Source organism: Anomaloglossus baeobatrachus, chromosome 9 (assembly GCF_048569485.1).
Source record: "Anomaloglossus baeobatrachus isolate aAnoBae1 chromosome 9, aAnoBae1.hap1, whole genome shotgun sequence".
NCBI classification, from domain to species: Eukaryota; Metazoa; Chordata; class Amphibia; order Anura; family Aromobatidae; genus Anomaloglossus; species Anomaloglossus baeobatrachus.
The window spans coordinates 30,172,949-30,191,727 of NC_134361.1; the positions used below are offsets into that span (position 1 = coordinate 30,172,949).

At 49.1% G+C, this 18,779-nt stretch overlaps 1 protein-coding gene across 1 annotated transcript in view; it reads left to right on the forward strand.

The window, feature by feature from the left end:
* The window catches only part of LOC142250999 (3-galactosyl-N-acetylglucosaminide 4-alpha-L-fucosyltransferase FUT3-like), a 108,869-nt gene that overhangs the window by 36,654 nt on the left and 53,436 nt on the right, over window positions 1–18,779 (forward strand). The window lies entirely within an intron of this gene.

The window sequence follows — 18,779 nt, forward strand, 5'->3', positions numbered from 1 at the left end:
TAAAGAAAATGTGGTGAGTCGTGTATAGGAGGAATAATTTGTTTTGTTGATGCGTAGGAAGGAGGTATCTTTGTTTTTCAGTAAAACTATTTGAATTCTTTGAATATATGAGCTATCACTTATTTCCACTTATTTCGCTGTTTACTCCTATTTGTCTTCACATTCCAATGTGACTTTACAGCAGCTGCCTGGCATTATTTTGCTAACGTTTGACTTTTGGTATATAAAGAAATGTCCGTTTTCATGTCTTCTGTAGAGTTGTTCTTAATCACTGCTGGTTAGGTGGAATGGAGTACACAGATTTCCATTAGGTACAAGTGTGGATGTCCACCTTTTTAATGGAAAGACTACCATTATATGCACTGCCACTTTTTTGTGTTTTGGTTTTTTTTTCATTTAAATTTCACAAAATCTCCTTACGCAGTCTCTGATGCAGATAAGAGCATAAAAGCATAGAAAAAAAGCCAGTTTACAAAAAATAGTTCCAAACAGAATACAGATATTTCTTATACAAGTGCAACATACTGATTCATACACCTACTAGTCTTCACTCCATGGCACGTGAACTTTCTTGGCTGGCAGGTGAATGCATCTTGGGCATTTCTCAGGAAATGTAATGGGTCATGACATTGCGTTATGATTAGTTGCTAGGCCAAATACCACAACTTGTCATGCCTTGGTTTCGGAACTCAATCTGGTGACCTTTTAGTGGGTGGTCGGTTTCATAGGGAGGAAGATGGGACAGGAAGATAGTGGAAGATATTTAGACAAAGCAAGCAAAGGTGAACATTTTATTGAGGCCTAGTGGTGCTTGAGTTTTCAGGATGAAAATCCCGTGGGATTCTCGTTGTAATAATAATTGATCCCAATTATCGCCTCTCGAGGAGACTTGAGCAGTGTCAATCCCAACAAATGAAGGGAAAACAATACGAGAACTCAGGAGAAGAGTGGGGGAACACTTGAGAGATATACCCTCACCTACTGTATCCTCACCCATCCCTTGTAGACTGTGAGCCCTCGTGGGCAGGGTCCTCTATCCTCCTGTACCTGTCTGTGCCTTGTATTGTTTATGATTATTGTACTTGTCCCTATTTTGTATACCCCTTTCACATGAAAAGCACCATAGAATAAATGGCGCTATAATAATAATAAATAATAATATATGTAAAGCACTGTGGAATTAATGGTGCTATATAAGTGAATGAATGAATAAATATAGCAAATAAGAGATACACCGGTGGCAAAACATATGAGGCACATCAAGTTGACATTTCAGGACTTTCCTTTGTAGAAATTGACACTGTTCAATTCTCCTCGTGAGGTGGTGATTGGGATCGATTATTATTATTACAATGAGAATAATATTTTTCTATCCATGTTTGTCCTTTTTTACCTTTTGAGTTGATTAAAGGTTATGTTTAAAGGGAATCTGTCAGCAGATTTGGGCCTATAAGCTGCGGCCACCACCAGTGAGCCCTTATATACAGCATTCTAACATGCTGTTTATAGAAGAGCCCAGGCCGCTGTGTAGAATGTAAAAATCACTTTATAATACTTATCTAAACGGTCGCTGCGGTGGAGTTGGGTTATATGAGCGTCTCCGTTCTCCGGTGGCGGCACCTCCTCTTTCAGCCATCTTTGTTGTCCTTCTTCTGAAGCCTGGGTCCTACGTCATCCACACTCGCCGGCATTGAGATCCTGCGCAGGCGCAGTTTGATCTGCCCTGAGCAGAGCAGATCAAAGTATTTTACTGCACCTGCGCGGGACCGGCAAGTGTGTTTGACGTAGGACACAGGCTTCAGAAGGAGGACAAAGATGGCCGAAAGAGAAGGTGCCGGCACCGGAGAACGGAGACGCCCATATGGCCCAACTCCACTACAGCGACCATTTAGATAAGTATTATAAAGTCATTTTTACGCTGTACGCAGCGGTCTGGGCTTTTATATACGGCATCTTAGAATGCTATATATAAGAGCCCACTGGTGGTGGCCGCAGCTTATAGGCCCCAAAACTGGTGACAGGTTCCCTTTAATTTATTCTACCCTTGATATACATATCGTATATTTTTTTGTTTTTTAAATTTCTGAATTTTTTTCCCTCACTTAAATGTTAAAAAATTCCATAGAGATTTGGTATTACTGTAATCATACTGACCTGGAGAATGGTAATTCAGAGAAATTAATTACTACAATAGAACATATGCAGTAAAAATAAATACCAAATAAAATGTTGGGTTTTTTTGTTCACAATTTCCCATCACTTGGATGTTTTTTTTTTCTCAAACTAAAGGGCACTTTACACGCAACGACATCGTTAACGAGATGTCGTTGGGGTCACGGAATTCATGAGACACACATCCGGCCTCGTTAGTGACGTCATTGCGTGTGAAACGCATGAACGATCGTTAACGATCAGAATTACTAACCTTATCGTTGATCGTTGACACGTCGTTCCTTTCTTAAATATTGTTGCTGTTGCAGGACGCAGGTTGTTCGTCGTTCCTGCGGCAGCACACATCGTTATGTGTGACACCGCAGGAACGAGGAACATCATTGTATCTGCGGCCGCCCGCAATGAGGAAGGAAGGAGGTGGGCGGGATGTTTGTCCCGCTCATCTCCGCCCCTCCGCTTCTATTGGGCGGCCGCTTAGTAACGTTGCTGTTCAAATCAAGAAGGCCTGCGGAGACACCATCACATGTTTCTCAACGCTGGCAGGAAACTAGCCAGGTCTTTCACCGGGAAGGAACAACCATGGGAAGGGCAGTCTCCAGTCAAGGAGACCACCTATGCCAAACATGGTATCCATCCACAGACAGCCGTTTCGGGGTATTTGCCCCTCATCAGTGTGGAGTAGGAATCTGGCTAGTGGGACATTGCCTAGTAAAAGACTATGTGAGCAAGGATGGTTGACCTTAGGGAGATCAACATCCACCACTGCGGAGACACCATCACGTGTTTCTCAACGCAGTGATTCTAGAGCAATGCCCCCTGGGAAATATTCAAATCAAGAAGGCCTGCGGAGACACCATCACATGTTTCTCAACGCTGGCAGGAAACTAGCCAGGTCTTTCACCGGGAAGGAACAACCACGGGAAGGGCAGTCTCCAGTCAAGGAGACCACCTATGCCAAACATGGTATCCATCCACAGACAGCCGTTTCGGGGTATTTGCCCCTCATCAGTGTGGAGTAGGAATCTGGCTAGTGGGACATTGCCTAGTAAAAGACTATGTGAGCAAGGATGGTTCTTGATTTGAATATTTCCCAGGGGGCATTGCTCTAGAATCACTGCGTTGAGAAACACGTGATGGTGTCTCCGCAGTGGTGGATGTTGATCTCCCTAAGGTCAACCATCCTTGCTCACATAGTCTTTTACTAGGCAATGTCCCACTAGCCAGATTCCTACTCCACACTGATGAGGGGCAAATACCCCGAAACGGCTGTCTGTGGATGGATACCATGTTTGGCATAGGTGGTCTCCTTGACTGGAGACTGCCCTTCCCGTGGTTGTTCCTTCCCGGTGAAAGACCTGGCTAGTTTCCTGCCAGCGTTGAGAAACATGTGATGGTGTCTCCGCAGGCCTTCTTGATTTGAATATTTCCCAGGGGGCATTGCTCTAGAATCACTGCGTTGAGAAACACGTGATGGTGTCTCCGCAGTGGTGGATGTTGATCTCCCTAAGGTCAACCATCCTTGCTCACATAGTAACGTTGCTGTGACGCCGCACGAACCACCCCCCTTAGAAAGGAGGCTGTTTGCCGGCCACAGCGATGTCGCAGGGAAGTTAAGTATGTGTGACGGGGCCTAACGATATTGTGCGCCACGGGCAGCGATTTGGGTGTGGGTGTGGGTATGCTCGCTAGCGATCTCGTAAGCGAGATCGCAGCGTGTAAAGTGACCTTAAGACTCATGACTCCGGAATGTCTGACTGAAGGCCTTTGACCTTCCCCAACAACCCCCTACCCCCTAGGGTTCTTATCTAAAATAAACACAAACACTGCGTGACGTTGGATATAAAGGCCACAGCAGCCCCATTTATTCGTAACAGAAACATAAGCCATGTAACAATACAATTCTTCATTGAAGAACCCCCCGAAAAGGAAGGGGGGGGTACCTGAAGGTTAACCAAAATGTTCTTTGCAACATCGGCCCATCTCCTGACCCTCAGCCGCAACACACCGACTCGAGAGCCCAAGCCAGATGTTGCCCACACTATGTCCCGCTGAGACTCAACCCAGCAAGGACCCGTTTACCAAACAATTGCACCGCTAGAGGTAACCCGCTCCGGCACTGGTTTCCGTCCTCTCCTCTGTGCAAACCCCCACCTTCAGACACCCCCCTCCTTTCCGCCGCTGCGACAAATACGATCTTCCTTCTTTTCTTCATTGATGTCGAATCCACAATCAGGGCGGGCGGGCGGGAACGATTACAGTCACCGTCCAGGTAGGAATGGCCCACCCCCCCTCTGACCTGCCCTATATACTACCCCCTATAGCACCACCCCCTGACCAATCACACTGACCCCTGATCCTAACTGCCCCTTAGCACCACCCCCAAATTTCGCGCCCAAACTGACTTCTCCATTAACCCCTTATTAACCCTATGGCCTGGCATCCCTCCTAGTCATGTAGCCCTCCCTTGAGCCCCTTCGGGTCAGCAGTCCGGGCTCTTCCTTGACTCCGGAATGTCTGACTGAAGGCCTTTGACCTTCCCCAACAACCCCCTACCCCCTAGGGTTCTTATCTAAAATAAACACAAACACTGCGTGACGTTGGATATAAAGGCCACAGCAGCCCCATTTATTCGTAACAGAAACATAAGCCATGTAACAATACAATTCTTCATTGAAGAACCCCCCGAAAAGGAAGGGGGGGGTACCTGAAGGTTAACCAAAATGTTCTTTGCAACATCGGCCCATCTCCTGACCCTCAGCCGCAACACACCGACTCGAGAGCCCAAGCCAGATGTTGCCCACACTATGTCCCGCTGAGACTCAACCCAGCAAGGACCCGTTTACCAAACAATTGCACCGCTAGAGGTAACCCGCTCCGGCACTGGGTTCCGTCCTCTCCTCTGTGCAAACCCCCACCTTCAGACACCCCCCTCCTTTCCGCCACCGCGAGTGCGCATGACCCCTTGTGCGCGCGAGTCCTCCCACACCAACAAAGCCTTCTCAACCCCCTCCATCAGCCCTAAGGCCCAAATATCATTTCCCACCGAATTTAAATGGACCCCGTCCCGGCGCAACAAGTCGGCGGACGCCGCTTCCAATTCCGGGTGCCGAACAGAGACACCCCCGACCCGGGAAATGAACCGCCCAATCTCCCGATTCACTTTACTTCGCGCCCTGTTTACCGCCTCCACCGACCTGGCGTGCCGCCATGCCAGCCGCGCAACCATATCAGACCAGACAATTATTAGACCCGGGTGGGAAGACAGGAGCCGCAGGCAGTCACATTTTATGTCTTGTATCAGGTCCCTGGAAGCCCGGAGACCCAGGTCATTCCCACCCGCGTGTAGTACTACCACGTCCGGTGCTCTGTCCAACTGCGAATGGTGGCGCCAGGTAGGCAACACCTCACTCCACAGCATGCCCCTGACCCCGATCCATCGCACAGTCGCCTTTTCCCTGGGGACCCCCAACTGGCGGCCGTCCGGTCGTATTCCCGCACGAAACGCCCCCCAATACACGTATGAGTGGCCGAGCACCCACACCAACAATGGTAAACCTACAAAACAAAAGGTGACAACACAGAGGAGGGGGTGGGGGGGGGGAGGCACGAGGAAGAAAAAGATGGGTAATGAATACCAAACAAATACCGCCCCCGACCCTCCCCCCCCCCCCCACCAATATCTCACAACAAGTTCGGCCGGACGTAAGATCTAAACCTGGCCGAGTCCCATCGTCCAATCTTACGGAGAGCCTGCGCGCCCAGACCCCAACGAGCCGCCTGAGTCGCAGCCCCAATCCGAAAGGAATGCGACGCGAACTCAGCCTCGTTGAGACCGCAACACTGCAGGCACCTCCGAAAGATGCAGACAAATTGGTAACTAGACAAGGCTGACCCGTCCTGGTGGGACAAAAGGGACCCCGGGCGAGCTCCCCTCACTTCTAAAAACGCCGACAGCCATCTGACAGGGCACTCCGCTAAACCAGGTACACCCCATAGTTCCACCATCCGACCTCTACCCAGCTGGTCCGTCTTTGACCGTCTCAAGCAACACCGTACCACATCCATACCGCATTCCACGTCCTCCAACAACAAACCTCCGTGACTCCTCGTGTTTCTGCTCACCAGTTCACTAATTCTAAACGCCCCAAAGAAGGCCAAAACAAAAGCGGTCCCGAACAACTGGCATTCATACTCCGAACAGCACACCCGAGGCAAAACCGACAACAGCTTGCCCAGCAGCTCAAAAGATACCGGGCGCCGGAGGTCTCGGCGCGCCCCCGCCCTCCGGTAACCCTTCAGCGCCTGGCGCACCCAGAAATCCTTCGTAACATCCTTCCAGCCCAGTAACTTGAAAAAGAAGGCAATGCCCGCCAACCTGCCCGCCACGGCCGACCACGAAAGGCCTTCTTCCTTAGCCCTGCCCATCATGAACAAAACTAAATAAACTCTGTCACCTTCAGATACATGACCTCCCACCTCATCAACCAACTCGAGCCAACGGTCCCATGCTGAATTATAGCTGCGCCACGTACTGGGTGCCACCGAATGTCTGATCAATTCCCAGGCCGGCTGCAAACCAGGTCCCACAACCAGACGGGCCACACGGTCTCCTGCTGCTCCGCGTCCGGCGCCAGCATTCGAAAGCGGTCCCACTGGAAGCGAGATAAAGCATCAGCCACAGAATTCAGCACCCCCGGCACATGTACAGCGCAGACCCACAAGTTCAACTCCAGACATTTCAACACCAAATGACGCAAGAGATCCACCACCGGGGGGGAATCAGCTGTCAACTTGTTAACACACTGAACGACCCCCAGGTTGTCACACATGAAACGCACCTTCCTGTCTTTCAAATCCTGTCCCCAAACCTCTATGGCCACGACAATAGGAAAAAGTTCCAACAGGGCCAAATTCCTAGTCAGACCGCAAACCCGCCACGAATCAGGCCACCTGCCGACACACCATCTCCCCCCAAAATATGCGCCAAAGCCACTGGATCCTGCCGCGTCCGTATACAGTACCAACTCCTCATTTGACACCACCTCGCGAAGCCACAATGACCGTCCATTATACAGCTGCAAAAAACGGCACCACACTCTCAGGTCCGCCTTGTGCTCCACCTTCAAATGCACAAAATGCAACGGGTGCAACACACCGGTAGTGGCTTGAGCCAAGCGACGGGAAAAAACTCTCCCCATCGGCAAAATCCTACACGCAAAATTCAACTTCCCCAACAGGGACTGTAAGTCCCGTAAACGAATCTTCTTGGCCTCAATGGCCCCTTGAACGCAACGCCTCAAATCCGCCAGCTTGTCCTCCGGCAAGCGGCACTCCATGGCAACCGTATCCAGCTCAATACCCAGGAATTTCAAAACAGTAACCGGACCCTCCGTCTTCTCCGGCGCCAACGGAACGCCAAAGCGGCGAGCAACCTGCTCCACTGTCCGAAGCAAAAGGGAACACTGTGAGGATCCAGCAGGTCCCATGCACAAAAAGTCGTCCAAGTAATGCAACACTGAATCTAGACCCGCCTCCTCCTTAATTACCCATTCCAAAAAACAACTAAACTTCTCAAAATAGGAACATGAAATTGAACAGCCCATAGGCAAAAAACAATCTACATAAAACTTGTCCTCCCACCAACACCCCAACAGGTGAAAACTGTCCGGGTGCACCGGCAGCAGGCGGAAGGCCGCTTCTATATCCGTTTTCGCCAAAAGCGAACCACAACCCAACTTCCTTAACCATTCCACAGCCTTATCAAAACGGACATACGATACTGAAACCAGCTCAGGATCAATACCGTCGTTCACCGACCGGCCAGTAGGATAAGACAAATGGTGGATAAGCCGAAACTTGTTAGGTTCCTTTTTCGGGACCAACCCCAACGGGGACACAACCAAGTCCGGCAATGGAGGGGCATCAAAAGGCCCCGCCATCCGTCCTAGTTCCACCTCCTTCTGTAACTTATCCGCAACAATCTCACCTGTAGGCGAGTCGACTGTAAATTTTTCAAACGAATCTCTCCCGTCTTAACCACTGACGGTATCTTGAAACCAAAACTAAAACCGTCACTCAACAATTCCGCCGACCCCCGATCCGGGTATCTACTTAGAAACGGCGCCATCCGATCTACCCTCACCGGGGTCCTCCCTTTTTGACGAAGACTCAGCGGCCTTCCCTTTTCCCTTCCGGAAGCACTTAAGGTGACTGTGGGCGCCACCACAGCCCGAACACTCGTGCTTGAATCGGCAGGAGGAACCAAACCGGCATTCCTTTTCATTGAACTGCCAGCAAACGCCCTTTTTGGGCCCCGGCGAGGTGCCAAATGATCCCCCGCCGGTGCCCCCTGGAAAGGACTGCGATGCCGACTTCGGCGCAGCCATCAGCCGCATCCATAGACTAATTTCTTTGTGGTCCCACCGTAAACTGGGTCTGACCGCCTTCCTCTGGCGAAACTGCTCGTCATATCTTAGCCAAGCAGTCCCCCCATAGGTCCTATACGCCTCACAGATAGAATCCAGATAACAAAAAAGCGCCGAACAGTTATCCGGAGCCTTTTCCCCCACCACACTGGCCAGTATCACAAAGGCCTGCAACCAGTTCTGAAAAGTGCGAGGAATAAGGCGATAACGCCGCCGTTCTTCCTCGTCCTTCTTGCTCTCATCCGGTTTAACCCGATCCAGATTAAACTTTTCCAACGGAAGCAATGAGAATATTTCAACATATTCATCCTTCCATATTTTTTCCCTGGTCTCCTGCTTCAGATGCGCCCCCAACGGTCCATCAAAGCAGACATACACTTCCCCTCTCGCCTTGTCATCTAATCGAACAATGTCCACTGCAGCCGCAGCTGCGGCAGCGGGAGCCGCAGCTGCGGCCGCGGGAGCCGCCACCACCGGCTCACCAACCACATTGCCACCAGCAACCCCTCCAACCGCAGGAGTCACAACCTCCTGCCCCGTCGCTCCCTGCCACACCAAGCTAGGGCCCCCCACAGGGGCAAACAAACCCCTGACCAACCTCAACAACTCAGCTGCCACACTGCCGTCACCCGTCACCGCATTCATGACCTGCCCTCCAACCGGGCCACCAAGCAAACCACCCGTACCACCAACCACATTCACGCCCTGCGCGCCATCCATATCACCAGACACACCATCCATAGCCAAACCAGGTGTACGAGAAATAGGAAAAACCGTGGTCTTACCAGGCTGACTCCGAGAAGATCCCGAAACAGCCGTCACATGTCCTCCGCGTCGCACTCCAGCCGCCTCGCCGACCTCCACGATCTGGTCCCCGGTGTCGTCCTCCGCGGCGTCCTCCTCCAAGGTGGCCTCATCTTCCTCACTGGACCCAGGCCCAGGGAGCCCACCGTCCGGCAGACTCGACCTTAGGCCCCGTCCGCCCGCAGCACCATCCATCCTCCGCGCCGTCCGCGACGATCCAGACGCTGGCGCCGCCACGTAATCACCGCCTGGGGCATGCCGTCCGGCATCCCCGCGTGCTCCAGCTGATCCCGACGCCGTCCCATCGCTGTCCCTCCGCTGTGATCCCAGGCCGGGCCCCGCTGATCCGGGCCGTCTCCGTACTGGCTCACCCGCCGACACTGGGACCCCATGCTCCTGCATGGGCCCCGCTCTGCTCCTGGCCCTTGCTGCCGCTGCCACTGCGGCCTCATCCGTGCCCTGCGATCCCGCTGGCCCACGCAACCCAGCTGGCCCCCGTGACCCCGCTGGCCCATGCGACCCCGCCGGCCCACGCGACCCTGCCGACCCACGCGACCGCGCCGGCCCACGCGACCGCGGCGGGTCAGGTGACCACACCGGGTCAGGCAAGCCTGCCGGATCGCGGGGGCGCGCCGGGACGGGTGAGTACGCAGGGTCACATGACCGCGCCAGGTCAGGTGACCGCGCCCGGTCAGGTGACAGCGCCCGGTCAGGTGACCGCGCCGCCCCACGTGACCGCGCCGCCCCACGTGACCGTGCCGTCCCACGTGACCGCGCCGCCCCACGTGACCGCGCCGCCCCACGTGACCGCGGCGGGTCAGGTGAGCGCGCTCGGTCAGGTGAGGCCGCCGGAGCACCAGGGGACGCCGGGCCACGCGAGCGCAGCGGGCCACGTGACCGAGCCGGGTCAGGTGACCGCGCCGGGTCAGGTGACCGCGCCGGGTCACGCGGCCGCGACGCGCGCGTCACTGCCGTGCGCCGCGAACCGGAAGAGCAGGGGAGGCCGGCCATGTCGCTCACCGCCCCGCTGCCTTGGTGCCCGCGGCCCGACTTCCGGCCGGGGCCTCGCGACGTCCCGGCTCCCGGATCCACCGCCGCACGTCCACTTGGGCTCCGTCTCCGCTGCCGGCTCCTCGGCGTCATCTCAGGGCTAAGGCGCTCTGGGGGCCGCGTTCTTCGCTGCCGCTTCGGAGGCAGGGGGGTCCCATCTTCCTCACCGACGCCGGACCATCGCTGGAGCTGTTCGTCCATCCACCGCTGTCCACGCTGCTCCGCCATCCTCTTCATCTGTGCCATGAAGTCCTCCATCTTCGGGATCCAGCCACAACGATTACAGTCACCGTCCAGGTAGGAATGGCCCACCCCCCCTCTGACCTGCCCTATATACTACCCCCTATAGCACCACCCCCTGACCAATCACACTGACCCCTGATCCTAACTGCCCCTTAGCACCACCCCCAAATTTCGCGCCCAAACTGACTTCTCCATTAACCCCTTATTAACCCTATGGCCTGGCATCCCTCCTAGTCATGTAGCCCTCCCTTGAGCCCCTTCGGGTCAGCAGTCCGGGCTCTTCCTTTCTTAAAAAAAAAAAAACCCTTGTACCTGATGTAGACAGAAAAATAAAAAAGTTATGGCTTGTTTAAAGGAGGAAAAAAAAAACAAATGAGCAAAAAAAGTGGAAAGTAGGTTATGTTTTGTGTCTTGGTTTACAAAGAATAAAAACAAATAAGTGGAGGGTTGGGTGAAGAAAGTAAATCTTATTACATCTAAAGTAAAATATCAATAGGATGAATACAAAAAAATGTGAACAAGTTGGGGGTTCTCAGAAAGAGAGTAATATTCCAATAAAGCAAGGAAATAGAAATCTACCGCAGAAAAATCTGGTCTAGATAGGGCCAGGTTTTATCAAGGTGACTTTCTATTGTTTTCATATACAGTCAGGGCCAGAAATATTTGGACAGTGACACAAGTTTTGTTATTTTAGCTGTTTACAAAAACATGTTCAGAAATACAATTATACATATAATATGGGCTGAAAGTGCACACTCCCAGCTGCAATATGAGAGTTTTCACATCCAAATCGGAGAAAGGGTTTAGGAATCATAGCTCTGTAATGCATAGCCTCCTCTTTTTCAAGGGACCAAAAGTAATTGGACAAGGGACTCTAAGGGCTGCAATTAACTCTGAAGGCGTCTCCCTCGTTAACCTGTAATCAATGAAGTAGTTAAAAGGTCTGGGGTTGATTACAGGTGTGTGGTTTTGCATTTGGAAGCTGTTGCTGTGACCAGACAACATGTGGTCTAAGGAACTCTCAATTGAGGTGAAGCAGAACATGCTGAGGCTGAAAAAAAAGAAAAAATCCATCAGAGAGATAGCAGACATGCTTGGAGTAGCAAAATCAACAGTGGGGTACATTCTGAGAAAAAAGGAATTGACTGGTGAGCTTGGGAACTCAAAAAGGCCTGGGCGTCCACGGATGACAACAGTGGTGGATGATCGCCGCATACTTTCTTTGGTGAAGAAGAACCCGTTCACAACATCAACTGAAGTCCAGAACACTCTCAGTGAAGTAGGTGTATCTGTCTCTAAGTCAACAGTAAAGAGAAGACTCCATGAAAGTAAATACAAAGGGTTCACATCTAGATGCAAACCATTCATCAATTCCAAAAATAGACAGGCCAGAGTTACATTTGCTGAAAAACACCTCATGAAGCCAGCTCAGTTCTGGAAAAGTATTCTATGGACAGATGAGACAAAGATCAACCTGTACCAGAATGATGGGAAGAAAAAAGTTTGGAGAAGAAAGGGAACGGCACATGATCCAAGGCACACCACATCCTCTGTAAAACATGGTGGAGGCAACGTGATGGCATGGGCATGCATGGCTTTCAATGGCACTGGGTCACTTGTGTTTATTGATGACATAACAGCAGACAAGAGTAGCCGGATGAATTCTGAAGTGTACCGGGATATACTTTCAGCCCAGATTCAGCCAAATGCCGCAAAGTTGATCGGACGGCGCTTCATAGTACAGATGGACAATGACCCAAAGCATACAGCCAAAGCTACCCAGGAGTTCATGAGTGCTAAAAAGTGGAACATTCTGCAATGGCCAAGTCAATCACCAGATCTTAACCCAATTGAGCATGCATTTCACTTGCTCAAATCCAGACTTAAGACGGAAAGACCCACAAACAAGCAAGACCTGAAGGCTGCGGCTGTAAAGGCCTGGCAAAGCATTAAGAAGGAGGAAACCCAGCGTTTGGTGATGTCCATGGGTTCCAGACTTAAGGCAGTGATTGCCTCCAAAGGATTCGCAACAAAATATTGAAAATAAAAATATTTTGTTTGGGTTTGGTTTATTTGTCCAATTACTTTTGACCTCCTAAAATGTGGAGTGTTTGTAAAGAAATGTGACAATTCCTACAATTTCTATCAGATATTTTTGTTGAAACCTTCAAATTAAACGTTACAATCTGCACTTGAATTCTGTTGTAGAGGTTTCATTTCAAATCCAATGTGGTGGCATGCAGAGCCCAACTCGCCAAAATTGTGTCACTGTCCAAAGATTTCTGGACCTAACTGTAATAGAAAAATAAATTCTGCAGTTCGTTCCGGATTTTTGACTTCTATTGAAGTATAACAAAAGAAGGTCATCTTGTACTACCCACAGAAAATCAACTGAATTATGAAGAATGAGGAACACAAACACAAGAATATATTTATTTTCTCAACCATATATTTATGCTATGTTGTGATGGTGACAAAGTGAGTGGAAAGGGAATGAGTTTTCACTTTTGACAACTCCAGGCTAAGGTTTACAATTAATATGTAAAAAAGTGTAGCCAACCGGTAACAAATACAGTACAGACCAAAAGTTTGGACACACCTTCTCATTCAAAGAGTTTTCTTTATTTTCAGGACTCTGAAAATTGTAGATTCACATTGAAGGCATCAAAACTATTAAATAAAACATGTGGAATGAAATACTTAAAAAAGTGTGAAAAAACTGAAAATATGTCTTATATTCTAGGTTCTTCAAAGTAGCCACCTTTTGCTTTGATTACTGCTTTGCTCACTCTTGGCATTCTCTTGATGAGCTTCAAGAGGTAGTCACCGGAAATGGTTTTCCAACAGTCTTGAAGGAGTTCCCAGAGATGCTTAGCACTTTTTTGGCCCTTTTGCCTTCACTCTGTGGTCCAGCTCACCCCAAACCATCTCGATCGGGTTCAGGTTTGGTGACTGTGGAGGCCAGGTCATCTGGCGTAGCACCCCATCACTCTCCTTCTTGGTCAAATAGCCCTTACACAGCCTGGAGGTGTGTTTGGGGTCATAGTCCTGTTGAAAAATAAATGATGACGCTGGCCCTGTCCAGTGTGAGGGCCCAATGGTACGCTCATGTAGTGTTCAGTAATGAACACTTCAGCGCCAGAGTCACAGTAGTGAGTGACTTGTGTTTGGGGGTCATTGTCCTGTTGAAAAATAAATCATGGTCCAACTAAACACCTCACCTATTGTACCATCACCCATTCCCTGTAGATTGTGAGCCCTCGCGGGCAGGGTCCTCTCTCCTCCTATACCAGTCTGTTTTGTACTGTTAATGATTGTTGTACTTATACCCTCTTTCACTTGTAAAGCGCCATAGAATAAATGGCGCTATACTAATAAATAATAATAATAATAATAACTAAACGTAAACCGGATGGAATAGCATGCCACTGCAAGATACTGTGGTAGGCATGCTTGCTCTCTATGCCTTCAATTTTGAATAAATCCCCAACAGTGTCACCAGCAAAGCACCCCCACACCATAACACCTCCTCCTCCATGCTTCACGGTGGGAACCAGCCATGTAGAGTCCATCCGTTCACCTTTTCTACAAAGACATGGTGGTTGGATCCAAAGAACTCAAATTTGGACTCATCAGACCAAAGCACAGATTTCCACTGGTCCATTCCTTGTGTTCTTTAGCCCAAACAAGTCTCTTCTGCTTGTTGCCTGTCCTTAGCAGTGGTTTCCTAGCAGCTATTTTACCATGAAGGCTGCTGCACAAAGTCTCCTCTTAACAGTTGTTCTAGAGATGAGAAGGTGTGTCCAAACTTTTGGTCTGTACTGTATATGATGAAAAAATGAAGTAGAAGTACGATGGTACTGAAACTGAGAACCACTGATGGTACCTGGTGTGAACCAAGGAAAGGGGAATGGAAAGGTGAAAACAGAGGCATACGCGGTGTCTACCGCTGGTGTATGGTGGATACCGCGTGTGCCTCTGTTTTTCCAGCACTTGGCCCCTGCGGTTACCTGACCATTTCTAGTGACTAACATTGATCAGCGGCTTTCTTATCTACTTGAGGTCACTTTATCTTTGATTTTATTTTCAGACTTTGTTAGTCTGTTGACCTCCATTCCCCTTTCCTTGGTTCACACCAGGTACCATCAGTGGCTCATTTTCAGTACCATCGTACTTCTACTTCTTCATTTTTTTTATTATATATTTGTTACTGGTTGGCTACACTTATTCCATATTTCAAACACAGCTAGTTCCTACTGACGAAGGTCAATGTTATGACCGAAACATCTGTGATCATTTGAACTTTTGGCTGTTAAAGAATAAAACAATCAATTGCATCAAAATTGGAGTGCATAGCCTATTTATCTTGGTATACGTAGTTGGATTCTACTAGAGCACACATACCTCCTTAAGAAGTGCCGTGTCTCTTTATACATTACTAAGGTTTACAATTAGTGATGAGCGATCGTGCTTGGCACTACTCTGTACTTGATCGAGTATTCTGGTGCTCTGGCGCCATGCTCGAGTCCCCACTCCGCATGTTTCGTTGTTTTTTTTAACCACTAAACATGCATTGTTTGCCTGTCTATCAAGGTAATGCCGTGTTGGCTACCGTAGCTTCGTTGGCTACTGGCATTACTAGCATTTGCTGGCCGCATTGTGTCATGGGGTCTATATAAGTCCCATAGATGTCATAGTTGCCACACTGCTCCCTGAAACAGTGTAGGGAGAGGTTCTGCTGGAGAAGGTACAGTGTCAGTATCTGCTGGTGTAGCATTAAATCAACAGTCCGTTTCAGGGCTAATTGAAATCTATTGTATTCTATACTAATAACGCTCTAATGCCGGCGTCACACGGTACGATATATTGGGCGATATGTCGTCGGGGTCACGTCGTTAGTGACGCACATCCGTCATCGTGTGATATATCGTACCGTGTGACGCCACCGAACGACTTTGAACAAGCAAAAATACTCACCTTATCATTGCTCGTTGACACATTGTTCATTTTCAAACTGTTGGTCCTCCTTCTGTGCTCCGGTTGTTCATCGTTCCCGAGGCAGCACATGTGGCTCCGTGTGACACCTCGGGAATGACGAACACAGCTTACCTGCATCCCGCCGGCAATGCGGAAGGAAGGAGGTGGGCGGGATGTTACGTCCCGCTCATCTTTGCCCCTCGGCTTCTATTGGCCGGCCGCTGTCTGACGTTGCTGTGACGCCGAACGTCCTTCCCCCTTCAGGAAGAGGATGTTCACCACCCACAGCGACGTAGTCCGGGAGGTAAGTACGTGTGACGGGGGGTTAACGACTTTGTGCGCCACTGGCAACTAATTGCCCGTGACGCACAAACGACGGGGGCGAGTACGATCTCGCGTGCAATCGCACGATAGATCATACCGTGTGACACCGGCATTAGTCTACAATTAGTGTCGGGTCAGCTTCTGGAGTAGGAATTGTGTATCTGAGACCTGTAGACAGGGATTCTAGCCTGACAGACCTTGCAGTTGGTGCTGCTTCTACGTGAAACAGAAATTTTCTAACAATACTGCTTAGAGCTACATTTAGTGTGGTGCAACCTGTTGGAATAAGGATAGTGTATTAGATGCCTGTAGGCAGGGATGCTAGCCTTACGTCTGTAAGCCTTGCTTCTGTTCCTGCTACATAAAAAATCTACAGTGGCATAAAAAAAGTTTGAACACCCCTGGTAAAAATTGCTGTTATTGTGAAGTTTAAGATGAAATGATCTCTAAAAGGCATAAAGTTAAAGATGACACATTGCTTTTGTATTTTAGGCACAAAAAAAAAAAATATTTCTCATCAATATAAAAATACATTCTAGGTCTCCCTCCCTTTGTTGTGGTCTCGCGCAACAAGCCCACATGTGTCTCCGCACATGCCTACTGATCTGATCAGCAGACATGTATAGATAACTGGCAGGGGTGGATCTCTGATCCACCCGCAACTGTTAACACCTTCAATTGTGCTGTCAAACTCTTACAGCATGAATTAATGTGCTCCGGTAGGGATCACACTGTCCCCCGCCACCATTGGCAGCCCTGTGACGCAATAGCGAAGCACCAATGGATTGTCATGACAATGTGAGGTCAGCTGATGGACACCTGTCACTGTCATGACACTTCCTGTATAGGCTGTCAGTGCAGCGGCACTCACAGGAGATCAACAGAAGTGAACAAATAGTGCATTCATAAAGTCCCCTAAGGGGCCTAGTAAAATCAATAAAAAATGTAAAAAAAAATTTGAAAAAATAAAACAAACTAAAAGTGGACCTTATCTACTGATTGCAGCATCTAGTTGGGAGACAAGTTATTTTCTTAACTCCTAATAAATCTCAATTTGGTTTGAACTTGATATTGTCTCCGAGTCCTCTCATCTTTTCCCCCGAGCGCTAGAACCGTAACATTTTTATTTTTCCGTTTTTTGAGCTGGGGTGGGCTTTTTTCTTGACTGATGAGCTGACACTTTTAATGATAATTAATTTTATGAATGTTACAGTACACCAAATGGTTATTTTTTTTTTCCCATTTCTTTAATTTCTTTATTTTGAATAGGGGAAAAGGAAGAGGATTCAATTTTTTTATTTTTTTAAAAATGTAAAAAACTATTTCACTTATTTGTAAGTCACTTTAAGGGATTTGAACCCAGGTGGTGACCGATGGGAGCCGGTGTGCACGAGCACAGGAGCGCATTTCATTTAAATGTTGCTGTCAGAGATTGAAAGCTGAGCTCTGGCTATGGCTGATAAAGACAGATGCCAGCCATGAAAACTAGCCGATATCTGCCACATCTGGAGAGAGCTTAGCAGTAGCTGAACCTACTCCACAGATGGAAACCCCTACAATCACATAGAAATATGTGATGTTGCGCTGGTGCTGGTGGGAACAAGCCACTTCTTGTGCATTGATTTTTATTGGATAGCATGTATAATAGTAGGAATCAGTCCATCGCCCGAGTACAAGAGGCCCCGAGTGGTTGAGCTGAGTTAGTGAACATATGTGAGCACCAGCACTGTACTCATAGGGTGGACATTCTGAGGGGGATCGAAAGACCATCATGGAGCATCTTAACAATTATGTAACACCAATGTCCACTTTTAAATGGTGTGGTGCACTTAGAAGGTCCTGGACAGACTGAAAGTTGATTCACAGCTAACATCAACCCCAAAACCATTGCACTGTTTGCCACCGCATCAGGGAATTCGGGAAGAGACAGGCAAAGCGCCAGAATTGGCACATCTAATGGATGCCCTCTGGATGTACCAGTGTATGCCACTTACCTCATAAAAACAATGTAAACTACTGTTAAGGCCGGAGTCACACTTGCGAGAGACTGGTGTGAGTCTGGCATCGCATCTCCCGGTATGGTTGCACACTCTCCTGACAGAAGCCGGCGGTTGCATGTATTTCTATGCACCTGAGCCGCTCGTGTCCGGAGCGGCATACACTGGTGCATCCAGAATTAAACTCCCCACAGGCTTTGTTACTGGGCAGAATAGCCTGGTGGGTGGAGGAGTCTTAGTGAACTACCGTAACTACCATTACCTCACAGTTTAGTCAGAGTACAGTTGGAGCTCAGCGAGTGCACACGCGAGAAACATGTTGGGAAGCGCTAACCCCCACTCCAGCAGGCTGTATGGGAATGGACTGAACCAAAAACCACATATAGGACCATTTAGGACTTCCACCTCTTTAGACAGATGGAATGCCCTGATCTGAACAGCGCCTAAAACTACCCGAAACTCAAAGCTGTGGACGTAGCAAAAGTACGGGCCTGGAGGTGAGTTCCCTATAAAGAACATGGGTACATAGGAGAGCCGACTGTACATGAAGGTCAGAGGGAGCAGGAACAATGGGGTCTGATGGGGAACACTTGGACAGTATCCAACTCTAGGGGAGTATAACAGGTTTTAGGTACATAAGAGCAGAATGATGACGTTGAAGAGACCCTGATTCCAGTGATCTGTCACTTACAGGGCTGTGTGCTGTAGTTTTGGTAAAATCCCTTCAATCCACAGGCAATTATTTCTAGATAAATATATTTATTTTTTTTATTTTCAAGGTATGGAC